The sequence below is a fragment of the Gymnoscopelus microlampas genome, assembly GCF_963454915.1.
Source record: "Gymnoscopelus microlampas genome assembly, chromosome: 17".
NCBI lineage: Eukaryota > Metazoa > Chordata > Actinopteri > Myctophiformes > Myctophidae > Gymnoscopelus > Gymnoscopelus microlampas.
This window is the reverse complement of record NC_139954.1, coordinates 12907372-12926478: the sequence shown is the minus strand read 5'-3', so window position 1 is coordinate 12926478 and position 19107 is coordinate 12907372.

Sequence of the window (19107 nt, the reverse complement as noted above, 5' to 3'; positions counted from 1 at the left end):
TATCTTGCAATCCAGCAAATCATACTGGCAGTTAAACTTCTAAGTCCACTTGACATTGGCCTGTTGATGAACAAGTCTAAAAGCCACGTTAATGGCCCCTAGCCCCCTAAAATCTGCCGGTGTACTTTGTTAAGCATCGTTTCAGCCTCTTAATATTCACAAATGAGTAGGAAGACTAGGCCTAAATCATGGTCCACGCAAGTATGTGAATGCAGACGCGTCAAGCTACTCAAGATCGATTTTTAATGCATCGTTGTGTTCTGGAATGTGTCCCCTGAAAATCATTATGCAACACAAGCGTGAGTGGCAGTCTGAGTGCTGCAGCTACAGGGGGGCTGCTATGACACAATGCAAAAGAGAATGATTGGGTTCAGTTCTGCTCAAAACTTCATATGACCAGTTTTCCAAAGCTCTAGCTGAACAAGTGAACATGGTTGTATGTATTTCATATTTATGACGCCTCATCACCTCTTCATTCTGACAGGAATACAATTGAAAAAGCTATGAATGAAATGGCACAGATTTATGTTTGTTTACTACTTTGGTCATAGAAATGCTCTGATTAGCTCTATATCGCCCCCTTGAGGACTGACGTATGTTACCTCCACCTTGTGTGGACTATGTTTCAGGCCGTAACATCTAATGTTTTCCATGACAACATGATCTGCCTTGTGAATACAGAAGGTTCAACAGGATTTCACAGTAAGGCCAAAACAAAAAACCAAAGGCCTGGACCAAGACAATCAAAACCATCTGGACAACTTTTAAAATGTCAGCCAAGCCATACATCTTGGTGGGGCCCTATAGGAGGTCAATGGAATGTCCTGTCTGAATGCTGTGTTCAAGGGTTTCTTGTTTACCTGGAGCATGTTCTCTTATCTGGGGGGCATGCCCTGATAGGACTGCACACTCTGAGCACAAACATCTGGTGTGCAAAGCAGATTTATTGCCTATCACAAGGCATGAAATTGCATTAACCCGATTTGTCAGGATTGCCCACCACGGTGTTCTCCGAGGTATACTGATAGGTACGAATACAAGAATGCTCGCCCCAAAACTCGCTCGCCCTGGGTCAAATCCGGCGACATCGGAATGGTCACCACCAGGTATTCCTAAACGTATCCTCATTAAAACTATGCCTAAACCTGACCTTATTCCTAAACGTAACCTCAGTAAAACTATGCCAAAACCTAACCTTATTCCTAAACGTAACCTCAGTAAAACTTAACCTGACTCTTAAGTAAAACTATGCCTCACCCGAAACATATTCCTAACCTTATCCTCAGTAAAACGAATACATCAAGACTACAAGAACCGCTGGGAGCGAGCGGTCTGCAAAATAAATAACGTTGAGTGTGTTTTGGGGCGAGCGTACCATAGGTGCGTCCCAGGTGAGTCCTGATAGGGAGTCTCCCAGCTAACCTCCCCCATTTCCAAAATAATGTTGTCTATCTGGTCAGCTGTTTTTTTTTAAGGTTACATCACATTACACACAACTGTGCCTGGAGAGTCAACACTGGGAGAAAGTCTCTTTTTCAACCTACAGATTCCCTGAGTGTTATTCAGTATGTCCTCGCAACGTTTTCTTATCTCCAAGGAGAAAAGCCTGGTAATGAGTTAATGCAAGTGTGTCTATAGGACAGGACTTATGTTGTATTCTTTGACCAATCGCAACACAGGTTTCATGTACGGGTACTGGAAAACAGATCTGCAAAGCATCAACGTAACTTCCTTGGGTGGTACTTCCAGTTATAACACTCTCAGTAGCAGGTTTCGGCCCAGGATGAAGTTAGTCCATCTATCACGGGCTTGCCATAATCTCTTCATAGACTGCATGACGGGGGTGGGTGGAATCTTGCGATCCGTTTTGTCAGTTTGTCTGCCTGATGCCTTTCAAACTGCCCCCCCCCCATATGCCTCTGTACCTGTCAAGCCCATTCATTTCCCAGAGTTTTTCTTTTTTTTTTAGCTGTCCTCACACTGCTAATATAAGCACAAACCAAGAATTGGACACAGCTTATCACAGCTCCCCACAACCTCAGCTGAACTGGTGCCCCATAACTGGTGACCATTATCATGGTCAAGAACAGATATCCTCTCCTTCTAGCCTTCACTTTTGAGCATGTGTGGCTCCACCAACCTCTAGTTGGACCTGCGTCATGCTTACAGCTGTGTATGGTTCCAGGAGGGAGGACAGCATATTGATTGATTGATTGATTGATTGATTGATTGATTGATTGATTGAATGTCATACAATCAGCTTACAGGTTACTGACTCCTCTCCCAACTGTAAGTCTCCTTGTTTCCGAGGGGGGGCCCAGTTGTAGCCAAGTTTGAGGAGGGATTCAGCTCATTGCTAGGGGTGTCTGCCAGTTTGTTTTCTGGGTTTCACCCACAGTCAAATGGGCTGGTTACCTGCCACTCAGAGTGGTGAAGTGCAAGTTGGCCCCCGACATGTGTTGGACTGTTTGAGGTGGAGAGGTAGGAGTTGTCCAAGGAACTCACAGTTTGGACATTCTTTTCTGGTTATTGCTTTCGCGTGTATGCTACACTTGCCAAGGGTTCACGCCAGTCAAAGTCTTCAAGTTATCAGTCAGCCATCTTAGTTTACTCAAGCTGTAAGACAGCTGTCAGCCTTCTTAAGTTCAGCCATAGTCTTTAGTTTGGTTGTGGTTGTTTCCCCTGTGGTCCGTGTGGAGTTATACGTTTATAAAGTACTGTTGACTTTAATGTTTGTTATTCTCCTTGTAATCGGTCAATAAATAACCTCATGCAGATTAAAATACAGCTTGTACTTTGGTTCAAACAGCACCTTGCACTTCAACAAACAGTAAGTCCAGTGAAGAAACACAATATCAGGGGTTCCCAAAGTTGACCAAACATTTTCAGCAGCAACACAAAAGAGAAATTCTGTGTCTCCCTGGGTCCCAAACATTCAAAAATACATTATGAATAGCAGCAGTGGCTCAGGGGTAGAGTGGCCGGTAGGGGATGGGAACCGCGAGGTTCCCAGTTCGCTCCTCCAGAGTTAGTGTCGAAGTGTCCTTGAGCAAGACACTGAACCCCTAATTGCTCCCGATGAGCAGGTTGGTGCCTTGCATGGTTTCCTCCGCCATCGGTGTACTGTATGAATGTGTGTGTGTGAATGTAATGCACAATCTACTGTATGTAAAGCGCTTTGGATAAAAGTGCTATATAAATGCACCATTTGCCATTTTGTAGATCGGCTATTTTCACTATTTTGGGGAAACTGCAATAGGTTATACTCAATGTGTCACACTCCAGTTATTGCATGATCCTTTTCAGAATTTAGCTGATACTATTGTATACTGTAGGTATTTACAATAATGAGGAGGTAACAGGAGACAAGACTAAACATGCATTCCTAGAGTATATGCTGATAATGTCCCAATAGTTAAAAGGCTCTTGTCACAAAACTAGAATAATGTTTGAGACAAGATAGTTTGAAAGATCAATAATTGATAATAATTATGTGATTATCGTATGATCATCCAACACCAGCCTTGTGGATATGTTAATACAATATGCAGCATAGAATGACGTGAGAAATAGGCCTACTGCTGAAAAGGAGTTGTTCTTCCTACATCACATCTGTCTGTTTACTCATGGCGGCTCTGTTGTTTTGGCGAATGGAAGAGAAATGAAGGATGTCACAGCTGTGGAGCCAGTTCCACAAGAGCTCCAACTGTCCAAACAGGAACCCACCTTCTCACACGAGGAGACATGAACACAGTGGACCCTGTATGTGAGCTCTCTATCTATCCATCTATCCATCTATCCATCTACACAATACATTAAATGAATACATTAATTTAATTCTGAGTGTGTTACCCTATATATTTCGTTACCGGGGTCCCCAAGGAGTCTATACTTAGTTGGCCCCTCCTCTTTTCCATCTAAATCTCTTACTGAAAATGGCAGATCTACAAGTCCACAACGCAAATGCAGCGCATTGTGAGCTTGTCGATCTGTTATTATGACATTCCCAGAATAGGGCCGCTGTGGTAAAGAATTTGGATATCTAGTTTGTCGACCTATGGAAATATATTTTGGCCCTACCATATGATTTATTAACCAACAGTAGTATTTTGGAATCAATTCTTGGAGAAGAATTCTCCCAAGTGAACCGAAGATGGAAATAAAGAAGCCTAGTCCAGGACATATGCAGTGAAAAAAAGACCTCTAGAATGACTGACTCTATAATTATGTGACTCATAGTGACTCAATTCATCTCCTATTTAAAGAGACAGCCTCCCAACTACTCTCACTTGCACACTTACAGTTTGCCAAACATGTTTCCAAGTGCTCCGATCGATCATCCAATGTTGGAGGAGAGAGATCTTAAATTGTGAACAGGGGTCATGGATGTAGGCCTATTAGTTTGCCAGGCAGGATCACTACACTGAATAAATACTAAACGTCTTCTCACTCAGAACTATCATGTGAAAAACGTTGCTGTGGATGGAGAATATCCTTCATGACTTGGATGTAAACTAAAAAGTGCTTCTCTAACATCTACTACAGCAGTTCACAACCTTTTTTCCTTGGAGCCCCCTTATCGCTCGCACGCACACACACACACACACACACACACACACACACACACACACACACACACACACACACACACACACACACACACACACACACACACACACACACACACACACACACACACACACACACACACACACGCCCTATATGCGTCTCGTTTGATGAATAGCAAAAATAGAGGATATTCTACAATATAATGACATACCCAAAATAGGGATGCCTCATGCCAGGTTAAAAGTTGTTAACATTTGTAATAATACAGTACAGTACATTGATCCAACAGACAGCAGATATCTGGCATACCTTTCTCATGTTTAGAAAGCAGTGGTTAGAAAGTGGGGTCCAGGGACCCGCAGCGTTTTTTTTAGGTGGTTCCAAATGGACCCTTATACAGCTCTGTAACTCGAGTACACAGATGGAACCAAATGGACCCTCCACCTGTACATTCTCTGAGTTACGGGGGTCTTTGAAATTAAGAAGTTTGAGAACCGCTGCTATAAAGTAATGATGCTTTTCAGAACTGTTCCGTCTGTCTTTATACCTCCATTTTTCAATGTGGATTTTAGTACACCCTGTCACGGAAATTTACTCTTGGTTATGTAATAGCAGCCTCAAGTGATTGCACAACAATCTGTTTTTGTTTTGGGGTGCAGGGATATGGATAACCCTGTTTTTTTTGTGTGTCTGTGGTGTGCAACTGTGCGTGTGTGCATGCACGTGTGCGTGCGTGCGTGCATGCGCGCGAGAGAGAGAGAGAGAGACAGAGAGAGAGGGAGCAGCAGGGAGAAATGGCAAGGTTAGGCTACTATTCTTTGTCTGGGCCTTTAATTGAGAGACAAAGACATCGGTATTGCGCGCAACAATTTCGATTGTAATGCCTCTAACCATGACACGAAGTGAATAGGTGGCAATGAAATACACATAGGCTACACCACACGTCAACAGTGTCCAGCTGAATACATTGAGACATCAGAATTGCAACCAAATGGTTGATGAGTCACCAGTGTGTGACGTGAGACAGGCAACTTTGAATGACTCTTCCATTCACTGAATACAATCAGTGAATACTCTCAGTGATTTTAATGATGCGTAATTTTCACTGTGCAAAACCTTCATGCTAACTTCCGTGTTATTATGCAAGCTGTCAATATGTTTCTCTGCCAGCACAAATAATAATAATAATAATAATGATAATAATCCTTACACCCTAGCATCTCTGTTCTGGCCATGTCATAATAGGTGAACAATTGGGGAAAATAGGTAAACATTTGGCGAAAGTAGCAGATCGACAAGCTCACATTTGACATAGCGGTAGCCAACAACAAAGTACATATGGTTCAAGTGGTTAAAGAAATTCAGAATCCTGCAGTATATGTGGCCAATGTGTATTTATGAAGGGAATGAGCCACGCTCAATGAGCCACAAGGAACCTGATATGTTGTTGACTGAATCCCATAGTTCTTTGTTGTGTGGCCCGTTTCTTTCTAGTTGTTTCCCCATCTCCTCAGGCAGTGTTACTGCTCAGAAATTACGTGCATGGCCTACCTTTTGAGAAAGAAAGACTAACCTCAAGCCAATACCACCTTGCCAATACATTTGTCCTTGACTGCTGCCTCACAGTACCCACCCTTATAATTTTGTCATCTTTTCAAAAGATGCTGAAACTTTAGGATGTAGTTTCGGTAAAGGGGTAAAAGGGGTGTTTTAAAGGGCAGCCTGAGAAACTAGATAGAAAACCGTAACAATGAAGGCCCTTGTCTTCGTGTCATCGTACCAGTGGTGAGAGAGATATAGCGCAAGGTCAAAGGCACCGGGTCATTACAGAGATTTTTCCACTTGTGTCACAGTGTGGTAAAAGGGACTGAGATGGAAACCAGCAGGATCCATGAGAGAACCCATACAGAGAAAAGCCGTATTATAGAACATTTAACACACTATGGTGCATTCACATGCAAATAGTACATTGTGTAAAACTAAGTGGAAGCATATGTCATAGAAGCTAAAAATATGCTCTTGAAGGAAAGAGACTTAAATATCACTTGCAAAATCTGATCAAATGAAAGTTAAATTAAGCACTTTGCGCCCTCAGAAAATGTCAAAGTTGTATTTGTTGCATTTGCCATAGTAACTGGGACATCCTCTTTCAGAATATATACTACTAGAGGTTCGGGCCGCCACGCGGCCCTCACACATACGTCGCACCGCTGATCTAACTGGTATGCCCATATATGGAGATCTCTGTATCTTGTGCCTTTAATGCCCATATACAGTATGGAGATCCCTGATGTCATCATCAGTATTTGCCCATATATGGGCATGCTGATATGCTCATATATGGAGATCTCTGTTTCTGTCAGTCCTTGTCCATTGTATGCCCATATATAGAGATCTTTGTATCTGTCAGTCCTTGTCCCTATTATGCCCATACCAATAGGAGAGTCCCTTTTATACCCATATATGGAGATCCCTGATGTCATCAGTATATGGCCATTAATGGGCGTGCCCCCTTTTGTGCCCATACTGCGGGTGCGTTCGGAAATAGCGCACCGGAGCGCACTCGCCTATTAGTTTGTATTGGCCAGTAGTGCGCTCAGTGCTGTATTTCCGAACGCACTACATATGGAGCTGACTGATTTGTTTGCTGATGCCATGACGACACATTGAGGTTAGATGACACCAGGGGAGCAGGGGATGCCATGACGACACATTGAGGTTCGATTACACCAGGGGCGCAGCCATGGGTGGGCCTGGGTGGGCCGTGGCCCACCCACATAGAGAGACCCACCCAATCGATTTTGCAAAAAATATATATACTGTATATATAATACATTTTTGGATAAAAAAATCGGTAAAATCAGTCAAAAATAAGAATTAAATAACATAACCCTAACCCAACCCTAACCCTAAAACCGAAATAAAGTAACCAAAAAACGCCCCAAAACACCCAATATCCGCGCAATAACCCCAATTTTATTCGGGGACACATGCGTGCCCACCCGCTCCTGCTCAGGCCCAGCCTATACTAGCGTTCTGGCTGCGCCACTGGATGACACACTCCATATTTGGCCGTAGCTGCATTGGGAACGCCTGAGCTGAGTCATGAGCGTGACGCCAGAGGTCCACCCGCCGGCCGGTTAAGCGGATACTATAGCCTATACAAGAGCCATTCAAGGAGAGTCGCGTCACCTCCGTTCACTTCGGGCTTCAGGTCTTCTACATAGCCGTCTATTGGCGAAAAGTGACAACGCCCTAAACCGGCAAGTTTACGGAACGCACTGAAGTCTATGAGCGTTTGTAACTATTTCCAGTTTACATGAACCACGTGACCGGCGCTGTTTCTACCCCCACATTGGCGGAACCCTCTAATACAAGGCTCTGGCCTATACTAATATTATTTGTAATAAGGCTATTTTCAAATTGATGCACACTGTATCAGATTTGCACGAACCCACCTGCTGTAACACAATGAAGCTCAGTTGAGGAATGCTGAAATTCTGCTGCTCAGGGTGGATTACACCTTCTCAATCTCATTCCACCTGTATAGTTCCCAGGGGGAAATAAACACCTTACCTAGAATGTGACTCCACCCCTCACACAGTCTCGCCTAGATGTTTTGAGTAGTTGTGTAAAAGGCCACATGTGAGTTACTTTCCTGACACCTGAGACATGAGGTTTAATGCATCATCTTGCTACAGTAAACCTGTTTTACCTTTGTTTGCTGAACCTGATATAGGAGTGATCTGAAGGCCTTAGCATGAGACAAAAGGGAACAGCCCTGGTACAACATAGTCACACCGGCCAGAAATTCCCTGTAAATCCCACGTAAAATGTTGAGTTAGGCAACCGGAAGTCCGGAACCACAGGAGTCAGTGCATAGTGAATGTTTTAACATTAGAGGACACACCTTTAGTGAAGTGTATTTTCACAGTTCCATTCTGAAATGTTATATTTTTTCTAGATATTGAGTTCTTTAGTGGTAATTGAAGATTTCGGATAGTGTTCAATATGTATCGTGATACTTCCTGGGCCACAGGGCTGTCAACACACTCCTCAACCCACTCACCACATCAAATCTTCAAACCAAATGACAAACAAAAATACATTTGTCTATTGCAAATCCTCTGCCATGCCTCTATAATCCTAGTAGTCTTTCACAACATTGTATGCAATTGCTAGTGCGTCTTAAAACTCTTCACTATATAATTTGAGTGATGAGGCAACACCTGGTGCAATTCAAATGGTACAAGTTCATAGAGAAGTATTTGTTATTGCAGTGCAGTTGTAATTTAACAACCTATATTATTCATGAACTTGTAGATTTTTGTGGATTAGTGGTATCTTAAGTTGTTACATAACACACACACATCACTCTGTATGTTTGGGCAAGCACTGGGAGTGGCCAGAATTATTTCAAGGGTGTGTATACACAGGAAAATCCCAAGAGTGTCAAAATTGACCCAAATGGACCCTATTCCACTGTTGACTGTTGTGAATGGGCCCAGTGAAGTGGAGGAGGGACTGTAGCAGAAACAGAGAGTTCACATTCCAAGTAAAGGGTCACTGTGTGCTAAAGAAACCTGGGTATTCTGTGCCTTTCTCAGCCACACAGCTACCCCTCTGTGTGGGCGAAACATTCACCTCTACCATGAGAGTCAATGGCTCCCTCCTGTTCTATGAGAAAAAAACAAGCATGTTATTTTAGACTTGACTTAGATGTTTAAAAATATGTTAACTGGCAGTGTGGTAGACCTTGACTAAATCTACCCTTTTCGGTCATAGGGACTTGGTTTTGGACTGTACTCACTGTGGTTTGAGTTTTTGGGAATCATATGAAATGGGAACCTTGAAGTTAAACCAAATGTCTCTGGCTCCTCATGCAATGACCAATAGAGAAGCTTTCAAATGAATTTACAAACTTTGGATGGGGGTGTGCCATTGTGCCACAACAATTTAAGATAGATGAAGGGTTCCTGTATGCTCCCAAAGCTGACACAAACCTGATTATAGAGCACTTGAGGCCTATTAAGGCTTTTAAATTAAATGTCAGCTACATGGAGATATAATCCTCTGCATTTTGCTTCACTCCTTCCAAATAAACCTGAGGCACCACATAAAAGCAAGATAGAACAAAAGGGAGGCTGTCTGTGTTCCCTCAGCCCTGTGTTTCATCCAGTCTTCCATCAACCCTATCTTCCCTCAACCCTATGTTCCCTCAGCCCTATATTTCCATCATGCTTTAGGCATAATTTTGCTTCTTGGGCAGGAACCACATGCTAACGCACAGGGAACCCTTTCGCTCACCATGTTGACTTCATGTGAAAACTGTGCCATTTCCAAATAGATTATAACTGATTCCCACTGTATCGGTATGCAACTCAGTCTGCACAGAGTCGACAGTATGGCCATCGCACCACTGGGTGTAGGCACTCACTCAGCTAGTCCATGCCTGGTTTTCAATGCCAACATTTTAAATGAGTCGACATGGTCTGCAGGCTGGCTCTGATACTGAGGGAACATATAGGACCTAAACTAACCCTACTGTGGTTACGTCAAAGGTTGTTGTGACATTTGGATATGATCTCAGGTATTAGTTTGTCTAAATCCTGCAAAAAAATAATAGTGAAACGAGGACCACTTCTCACGTTCATTTTCTATCTTACTTTGCCTAAACAGCATAAGGATAAGGATAATTCCTTTTAACAGGTCGTTCATGAAAGTCCTTGCGGTCTTGTTTCCAATGAGAACCTGTGAGCAATTAGGGGTTAAGAGTCTTGCTCAGGGACATGCAAATGCAAACATTAAAAACAGGAGCACTTCTTTCATTGGGTTTCTACCCATGCGCTCTGGCATGCATTAATCTGTAACATTTTGTGCTCGTAAACATATAGGCATTGACAGTGGTCAAACTCGTAGCGTAGCAAATGTTGACTTGAATTATAAATTGAAAGTGGCACATTGTCTGCTCATGAGGAACAGACCTTGGTGAACCCATGACTCTGCTTTTACTATAACTCTCTGTCTGTCTGTCTGTCTGTCTGTCTGTCTGTCTGTCTCTCTTGTTCTCTCGGAACTCAAAATGAGTGCCATTCATTTTCTTTAATTCATTCATATTTTTAGACTGTTGTTAATGCTGAACTATAGCGTCTTGCATTTTAGTTATTGCATTTATTACTTTTTTTGGGCATGTATTCCATTTAAATACACATAAACACAGTAGGCATGTTTGATCCTTAGCTCAAGGGAGGCCCACTGTCTCAGACATCGCAAACTCATGCTGTAGTTAATTTGAGTGGTTCGGGATAGTCTCGCTGTAACAGGTGACGCTATACAGTATCAGAACAGTTTCACAGGTGATATCTTCTCAAGTTTGCTGCCTCACTGGCTGTCAGGAAATTATCTAATTACAAATACATTAGAAATATCTTGTATACATCAAAACTTACCAATATCCAGGCAAAACAATTTGAGAATTCAAAAAAGAAAACGGGTAATGATAGGTATTGTGTCACCAACAAAGGTTGAGATGTGTGCTTTAAAATTATGGCCTAATTTGGGATGGAAAAAATAGTTCATGAGGGGACATACTGCATAGCTGAGGGAAAATAGGGCCTAATTTGGATGGTTCAATCATAGCAAATCATAGGTGTTGAGAGACAGGGATCAGAAAGGGCCCAAGGAGTTGAAATGGAAAACAAGCGTGAGCAGAAATTTTAGGACACAATATATAGATGAGCTCTGGACTATGCTGATCAAAGAGAATGGTTTATAAGCATTTTAACTGCCAGCTGTTGTCTATAAAGGAATTAATTACCAAAGAAGTGGAGAAAATGTACAAATGTATAGTAAATTATATGAAACCAAAGGACGTTCTCTACAAAACAAATTAACCTTAAAGAAAATGACAAACAACAAAGACGCAACGACTTTTGGATAACTGCGACTATAGAAATAATGCATAAATGATAAATCATATAACCTTGCTTTGGTACACTCACACATCTGGCCAGAGATCCACACTAAAAGGCAAACATAGTAACCAACAGTTACATAACATAACATAGCATTGCACCACAACTATTGTGGAAGGGAGCTAGAGGAGAGATTTGAATCCCAGTTCAATCCCAGTGACTTTACAGACTGGGCTGGGGCCAAACACACCATGAGTCAGCATGTGTCTGACAGTACAACTCAGTGGTGTAAAGTAACTAAGTACATGTACTCAAGTACTGTACTTAAGTACAATTTTGAGCTATTAATTTTTCTTCACTTGAGTATTTCCAAATGTTCAATACTTTATACTTCTACTCCATTACATCTCAGAATTAAATATTATACATTTTATGCCACTACAATTATTTGAAGACTTTTCCAGTTACTTTGTAGATTTAGATTATTATTACAAAACATACATTAACCACTTAAGCCCTATTTAAACTTTGACTATTTGAAAATAGCCGATCTACAAGCTCACAACGCGTTGCGATGCGACGCGACGCGTTGTGAACTTGTAGATCTGCTATTTTCAAAATATTTATACACATTTTGAACTAGTGAAATGGGACGTTCTGCCCGAGTACTTTACTTTTACTACTATAAGTACATTACTCAAGTAAATTGTGAACACCAAACTTTTACTTATAACAGAGTATTTTGTACATTGCAGTATTGATACTTTTACATAAGTAAAGAATGTGCACCACTGAATCCCAGTGTCTTTACGACTGGGCTGGGCCAAACACATACTGTACACCATGAGTCAGCATGTATCTGACAGTCGGACTCATTACAACATGCAGCAGCAGGCCGCTTCAGGGGAGGCGGACATAATATTATGATTACTGGAAACTTGTTAACATGATTTGTTATCACTCCTCCGTATCCATGTCATTCATGATAAGTTCATAATTGCACACACACACGCATGTGCATACCCGTTGTACCCATTGACGTATTTCTGATCCTATTTCTCTACACTTTCTCAATCAGTATTTCGTTTTTTTTTTCAAGGGCATATTCTCAGAGCTAGAACATGATCACCTGATACCGGTGAACATCAGTTTGAAGCAAAGCTAATGAGAGCCATCAGGTGCACGTTGACACCCAATCCAGATGCTTGTGTGGCCATACTACCAAGTTAGCCAGGACTCATAACATTGAGAGCCATGTATCTTTGATATGATTATAAAACCTTTTTTTTTTAAAGCATTTCATCAAACCTGGCTTCAAATAATTAAAGCCTGAAATGAGTTTTTTTCCCCCCACTTGAAAACAACAACGTGAGGCAATGAGGATTTATCTGCTTCACTGAGCACTGCTTTGACAGTTCGGCCATGACTGCCAAGCGTTTGAGTCAGTGTTCAGGTCATGGGTTGGCTTTTAAGGCACAGTTGCATGGTGTCTTGGTCTCTTGTATCTGAGACAGGAAACTCTGGCCTCCTCGATGGCCAACTGTTTTTCTGTAATCTATCTCAAAACACACTTGTGTTTGTAGCTAAATGTGACATTTAGTTATGGAGTAATGTGTTCGATGTCCCTTAATTTGTTATTTTTGGTTGGACGTTGACTCAAATAATCTAATGCCAGAGGTTAACTCTGACGGTTTTGGTCGGAATGTTGTCATTCTTGGAAAAGTGGATTTCATAATATTAAGCCATTATATGAACCAAATGTTAAGGGCAAGTATTTAGCCACTTAATATACCTCGTCGTTCCTCCTGTTACAGACAGCAAACGCTTATGTAAAAGACAATGTAATGTATGTTAATCCGTTGCACAGGGGAAGTCTAGTCTGGTTACTAAGTTGCTATCTTTTCTTTCAACCTGAGCTAACATTTACTTCTTTTAAGATAACGTTACGCTTTGTCCATTTACACAGACATTGGTTATGCACTTTTTTTATAGGCTGTCCTTTGTTTCCAGACACTTTAAGACAATATTGTGTAACTTTAGTATGTTGGTCACCTCTCTGGCACCAAGAACCTGGCATTTGCTCTGTGTATTTGTCAAATACACAGAGACGTAAGAAGGTGGAAGGTTCCCAGTTTGATTCCCGGCTTCCCCTGGCTTAGTGTCGATCTCGAAGTGTCCTTGAGCAAAATAACAGCTCCTGATGAGCAGTTCATGCCTTGCATGGTTTCCTCCATTGTCAGTGTGCGAATGGGTAAATGTAGCCTACTGCACATTGTAAAATGCTTTGGAAAAGGGTGCTATACGCATCATTTAAATATATTGTCTCAGGATACAGCTTAATGAATGGTTTCCATATTCCTAATCTATACTTTGTCATACAATGGTGTCACACAGCAAACATTTTCTATTTTTAACATGCAACATTGTTGCAACAAGCATAAATCAGGCTTCATGCTATCTTATTTTACTTTGCGGGACACAGCTTAGCATATAGACAAGCAGATCTACAAGCTCACAAATCTTGTAGATCGGCTATTTAATGCAGAGCCAAAACAGAAAATACACTAGTATAAAGCCCTGAGGGACTCCAGTCAACCAAATAGGGTGTAAGTGGTTAAATATGTGGAGTTACAAAATGGAATACAGAATATTAGCAAACACAAGAGTGTACCGAACATTTAGAAGAAACAGAGGCGACGTGGCTTCGCCGTGCAAACTGTAGATATGTATAGTAAGTAAATAGGTGTCAGTTTGTGAACAGAGCACCAATGATGCGTGAGATGAGCTGTGATTGGCAAAGCTGTTTCAGCTGAGCTGTGGTTCACTGTAATCTGTCTATTATTGTGGGGACATACAGACATGGCCTACAGTTATAAAGACAGACAGACAGACAGACCAAACCGGGCCCTTCAGCGCCACACCATAAACAATTCTGAGCTTTGAGCATTACTGAATTTCTACATCTTAAGATCTTTAACTGTAAAACGACCGAGAATAACAGATTTTCAACTGACAGATGACAAGCGACACAGACACAATGAGGTCTAAATGAGACTTTTGTCTGTGGCCGCACAGATACTGACAACCAGAAGTGTGCTGCGTACTTTGGCTACTGTTTGCTCATCAAACTGCACACCCACCCAAGGAACTGCCCTGTAGATGGTCTGTGGTGTGTCTACAAGCTAATCTCCGGGCCAGCGGACAGACAAAAGCAAAAGCAAACACTGCAGCCTGGATTGGGGGTCAGGGTGGTCCACTTCAAACAGACAGTAGAGTAAACAAATATATTCCTTTGTGCCATGCCTTTCCATTAACTAATGCACTGGACGCAATGTAGTAAAGTGAATTAAACTATAGGAGGATGGTCTACAGTACGTGCAAGTCTAATTGGAATATTCAATGCACATATCATTTCAGGTGATTAAATAGGTGCTGTCCTTTGCAGATGTCTGATTTACTTATGCCTAAATGAAACCTCCGATGTACAGTATGTCTATAGGCTTTAACTTTATTCAAGCCAATAGTCACCTTTTAGACTTTTTTTGTTCCACAAGGGGAAATTCCTTTACACAGCACTGAACTTTATTAGACAATAACAATACAGACTCGGGCCTGTTCAGCACCTGTTGTCTAAGGCGTACCAAGCCATGAATGTTCTGTACCAGCAGGGTATAAGGGCTGTGTAGGCCTATCATTATCTGACAAACAAAAATTCCCATATAGGCAAAATAATATTAGTATATCATTTTGTCAAGAAGAGGAAAGGATGCATTCATGGAAAAAGTAGTTATAGTATACCTTTGTCCTTACACGCTTTACTATTTGATATTTGTAATGACGGTGGTCTGGAAATTAAATCTCATTATACTTAACCTACGTAACCAGATGAAGTTTTAATGTGTCATGTATTTTGTTCCCATGGTGTCTATGTGTGGTTGTGTCTGTGTCATTGACACCAACTGACTAATCGCTTGTGTCATTGATTGCAGGTGTTTGTGGGTGGGGTGCCAGTGCTCTTTGAAACCAGAGAGTTTTGGTTGTTGCTGATCATGTTTCTTATTTATTGTCTCCGCCAGGCCGAGATGTTTTGCACCCTGTCCGTCTGTCCGTCCATCTGTGAACAGTTAATCTCCGGCACTGTTGGCCGATCGACATGAAACTGTGCACACTGTCTCCCTGGATAACAGAGCAGAACATCTGGACCAAATGTTTCACATAAGCCTGTTATAGCGCCACCTATAGGCCTATTTTTGCAAAAAAGAAATTGATATTACTCCTACAGATTTTCTTTTTTTTTTTAAATAATTTTTATCCCACGATTTTGTAACCCACATTTTTTCACCCAGTGCCAATTGTCTATGTAATCCTGGGCACTACCTACCCTCTGCCAGCCTAGGGAGAGCCCAAGCTGAAGCTCATGCCTCCTTCAATGCATGAGGAGCAAGCAGGCCGCTTCTTATCACCCGACAGGGGGGAGTTTCCCTGGTTGGACATAGCGCGTGGAAGGAACACGTTATTCCAACCAGTTCCCTTCTCCTCCATCAGGCGCCCCGGCTGACCAGGGGGAGGCAGTATAGTGACCAGGATTACTACATGTTTTTGTGAGGGTATTAACTACCCTAGGAGACACGGGGAGAACATGCAAACTCCACACAGAGTAGGCCCTTTCACCAACCCCACCTAGGGTATGGGCGCCGATGACGTGGAGGAGAGAACACGCCCCCAGCGCCCACAGCGTCCCTGGCGGGAATCGAACCCAGGACCTTCTAGCTGTGAGGCGACAGCGCTATCGACTGCGCCACCGTCCCCTCCTACAGATTTTGTCCAAATATCACGCAAACCGGTACACATTATCTCTATAGTCAGGTGATCAACATGGATCTGTCCGATTTTTCATATTCCATCCTTATTATTGGCGAATTCCGAACATTGCTGGCCCACAATAATCTACCTGACCTGGCGGAGACCTGTGCTCCGAGAAGCACTTTTCCTAGTTTCAATGAAAACTCATACAGGATAAGAGAAGGAGACAAAGTGGCAGAAATATAAACTTTATGGACCACTTGAGTATGGCACGCACTGACGCACAAAGAGACAAAGAGACACAAAGAGAGTTTATTGAGCAGACTAATGACAAGGTGCAGCCATTTTATCAGTCATGGTGATTTATAGCCGCTACTGTTGACCCCTTCACCTATACAAAACATTCTTTGTTAGGTTTCAGGCCATTACCAGGGTAGCTACATGTACAATACAAGCTATGTCATGCCTGTTTCTGAAATATGGGAATCCAAAATGTCTGATCACTTGACTTAAGTGATAGTTACATATATACTGTGTTTAGGCCTATGACTACAGGTCACCTGAGAAGTCTGTGTATTTTTTCAAAAATGTGAAAAAGTAGAGAACAAAACTAACATTATGCTTTGGAACATGGTCTGAGATAATGTAAAGTATACATTATGTGAACATGCAAGGGTACATTGACCTACATTTACCCTTCAATTTATTGTTCATGCCATAATGACTGACTATCCACGAGTTTTGTAGCAATTTGTAGCAACTGTAGAAATATTAGGCCTTAAATGTCAAATGTTCAATCAAGCATGTTCAAATCATGTATACTTTAGGTATACTTTAACCTATTTGAGCCATTTTCTAAAGCATACTTTTATTTTTAACATTTTGGAAAGAAATAACAATTTAACATTGAGGTGCCCAGTCTTCTCAGGTGCCCACTCTCCCGGTTACCGGCCTGGATAACATTAACATTTCTCTTCTTACTACTTACTAAACTAAACTTCTAAAAATCTACTAATACCTATCATTTCTTTAGTCTTTTCATTGTGAATTAGCAACATACAGAAGTTAGTAACACTTATCTTGCTCTATAAATAAAATGTATAACCCAAAGGATAGCCCCACGATGAGAGGAAGAGATTCTGGCTAGACTGTGATGATTACAGCGGTTGAAATGTTTCTGCGTCACCATGACAAGGAGACATTCTTGTACTACACAGCCACCCAAATATTCCACTTCTGTTTTGTGGGGAAATTCAATACTACAAAATAGAGGATGCAGTTGGTCAAAAATGGACTTCGAAGTCTCACGCTGTCCTTTAGAAATAAATTTCATTTGTTTGGATTTTGTGTCATGAATCCTTTTGCAAAAACACTTTGTTGGAAAGTGTGGATATCTTGCATTGGATAAGTCTCCTGGTAAGTGTTTCTGATTCTAATGAAAAGGGGAGAACGCATGACTGGGGTTGGGGGTTAGGGCAGAGAATGACCTTTACCACCTGCCTGGTCTTTTTGGCTTGAACTTGCAGCCCATAGTTATATGAAAAGAAAATGACAACAGGCCTGTTCTCTTTAACCACTTAAAACCTTAGTGTACTTAGTTTTATGTCAAATAGTGAAAATAGCATTGAGCTTGTAGATGCAGAGCGACTATTTTCATTGTGTCACGTTTTTCACCTCTTATTTTCGTACTATCAAGTGTAAATTATGCTTTAGTGTCAAGTGCAGAGGGCATGCAGCGGCTCTGGGACACTAGATTCATTTAGGAGCCTTCTGGAAGGACAAATTCAATGCAACATCTGTGATGGGAGGTGCCCATTTGACAACCTCTCAGTAAACCCTACTTTTCTCTAACATCAGAAAGGAAAGCAATGAAGTAGTAGCCTACCTTTTGAGACCATAGTCTAGTATCACAAGTGGTGTGTGTGTGTGAGTAATAGTCTAGTGAAGTCACTATAGGTGAATCACACACACCACATGTTTAACTTTTGAATACGACACTCATCGTCTTCCCTGTCCAAGGTGCATACAAAGGTTTATTGTCTGCTCCCATAGACATTCAAGTTTCATCCATGTCTAAAACAGTGACAAATAGAGTGAGAGAGAGACAGAAACAAAGAGAGACAGAGCCTGGAAGATAAATTAATAATCTGACCTGAAAATGTTTGATGAAAAGATGAAGTTCTTTTGGATGGCAAAGTCGTTCGTCATCATGACTGGAAATGCAAATGGATCACACGTCAAAGAAATGTTTACCCTTGAGGACATGTGAACTATCAAAAAATGTGGACTACGTATCACGACTCTCGTGGACGTTTGATCTAATTTTTGCTGTTTTTTTTTAAACAAACATGTATTTATTATGTTCATTACTATGTTTTTATTGTCCATCATTTTTGTGATGCACTTTGTAACTTTCCTTGAGAAATACAGTACATATTCACTTATAATCAAACCTGTGACTGCTGCCCTCTGGTGGGCAAATATTGAAAAGGTATACTGTCACGAACATTGCATGAAAGGGGAGAAAGTTTTCTGTAATGAGAGCTGTATTGAGACTATGAAATGTTTAATAATACTAATAATAATTATACATAATAATACATTATTATTATCATCATTACATTTCATTACGACCATATATTTCTCTTAATAAAACTTTGTGTGCTTTCATAATTTACATACTTTCAGATTAGTTTGCTTATTTATTCAGTTTAAAAGCAGGCTCAGCCAGTCTTATTTAAGTGTCAAAATGTAATAATATAAAAAATTAACAAATGCAACACTGTAAAAAAAAAAGAAGCGTTCATCCAAAGAGAGTGGG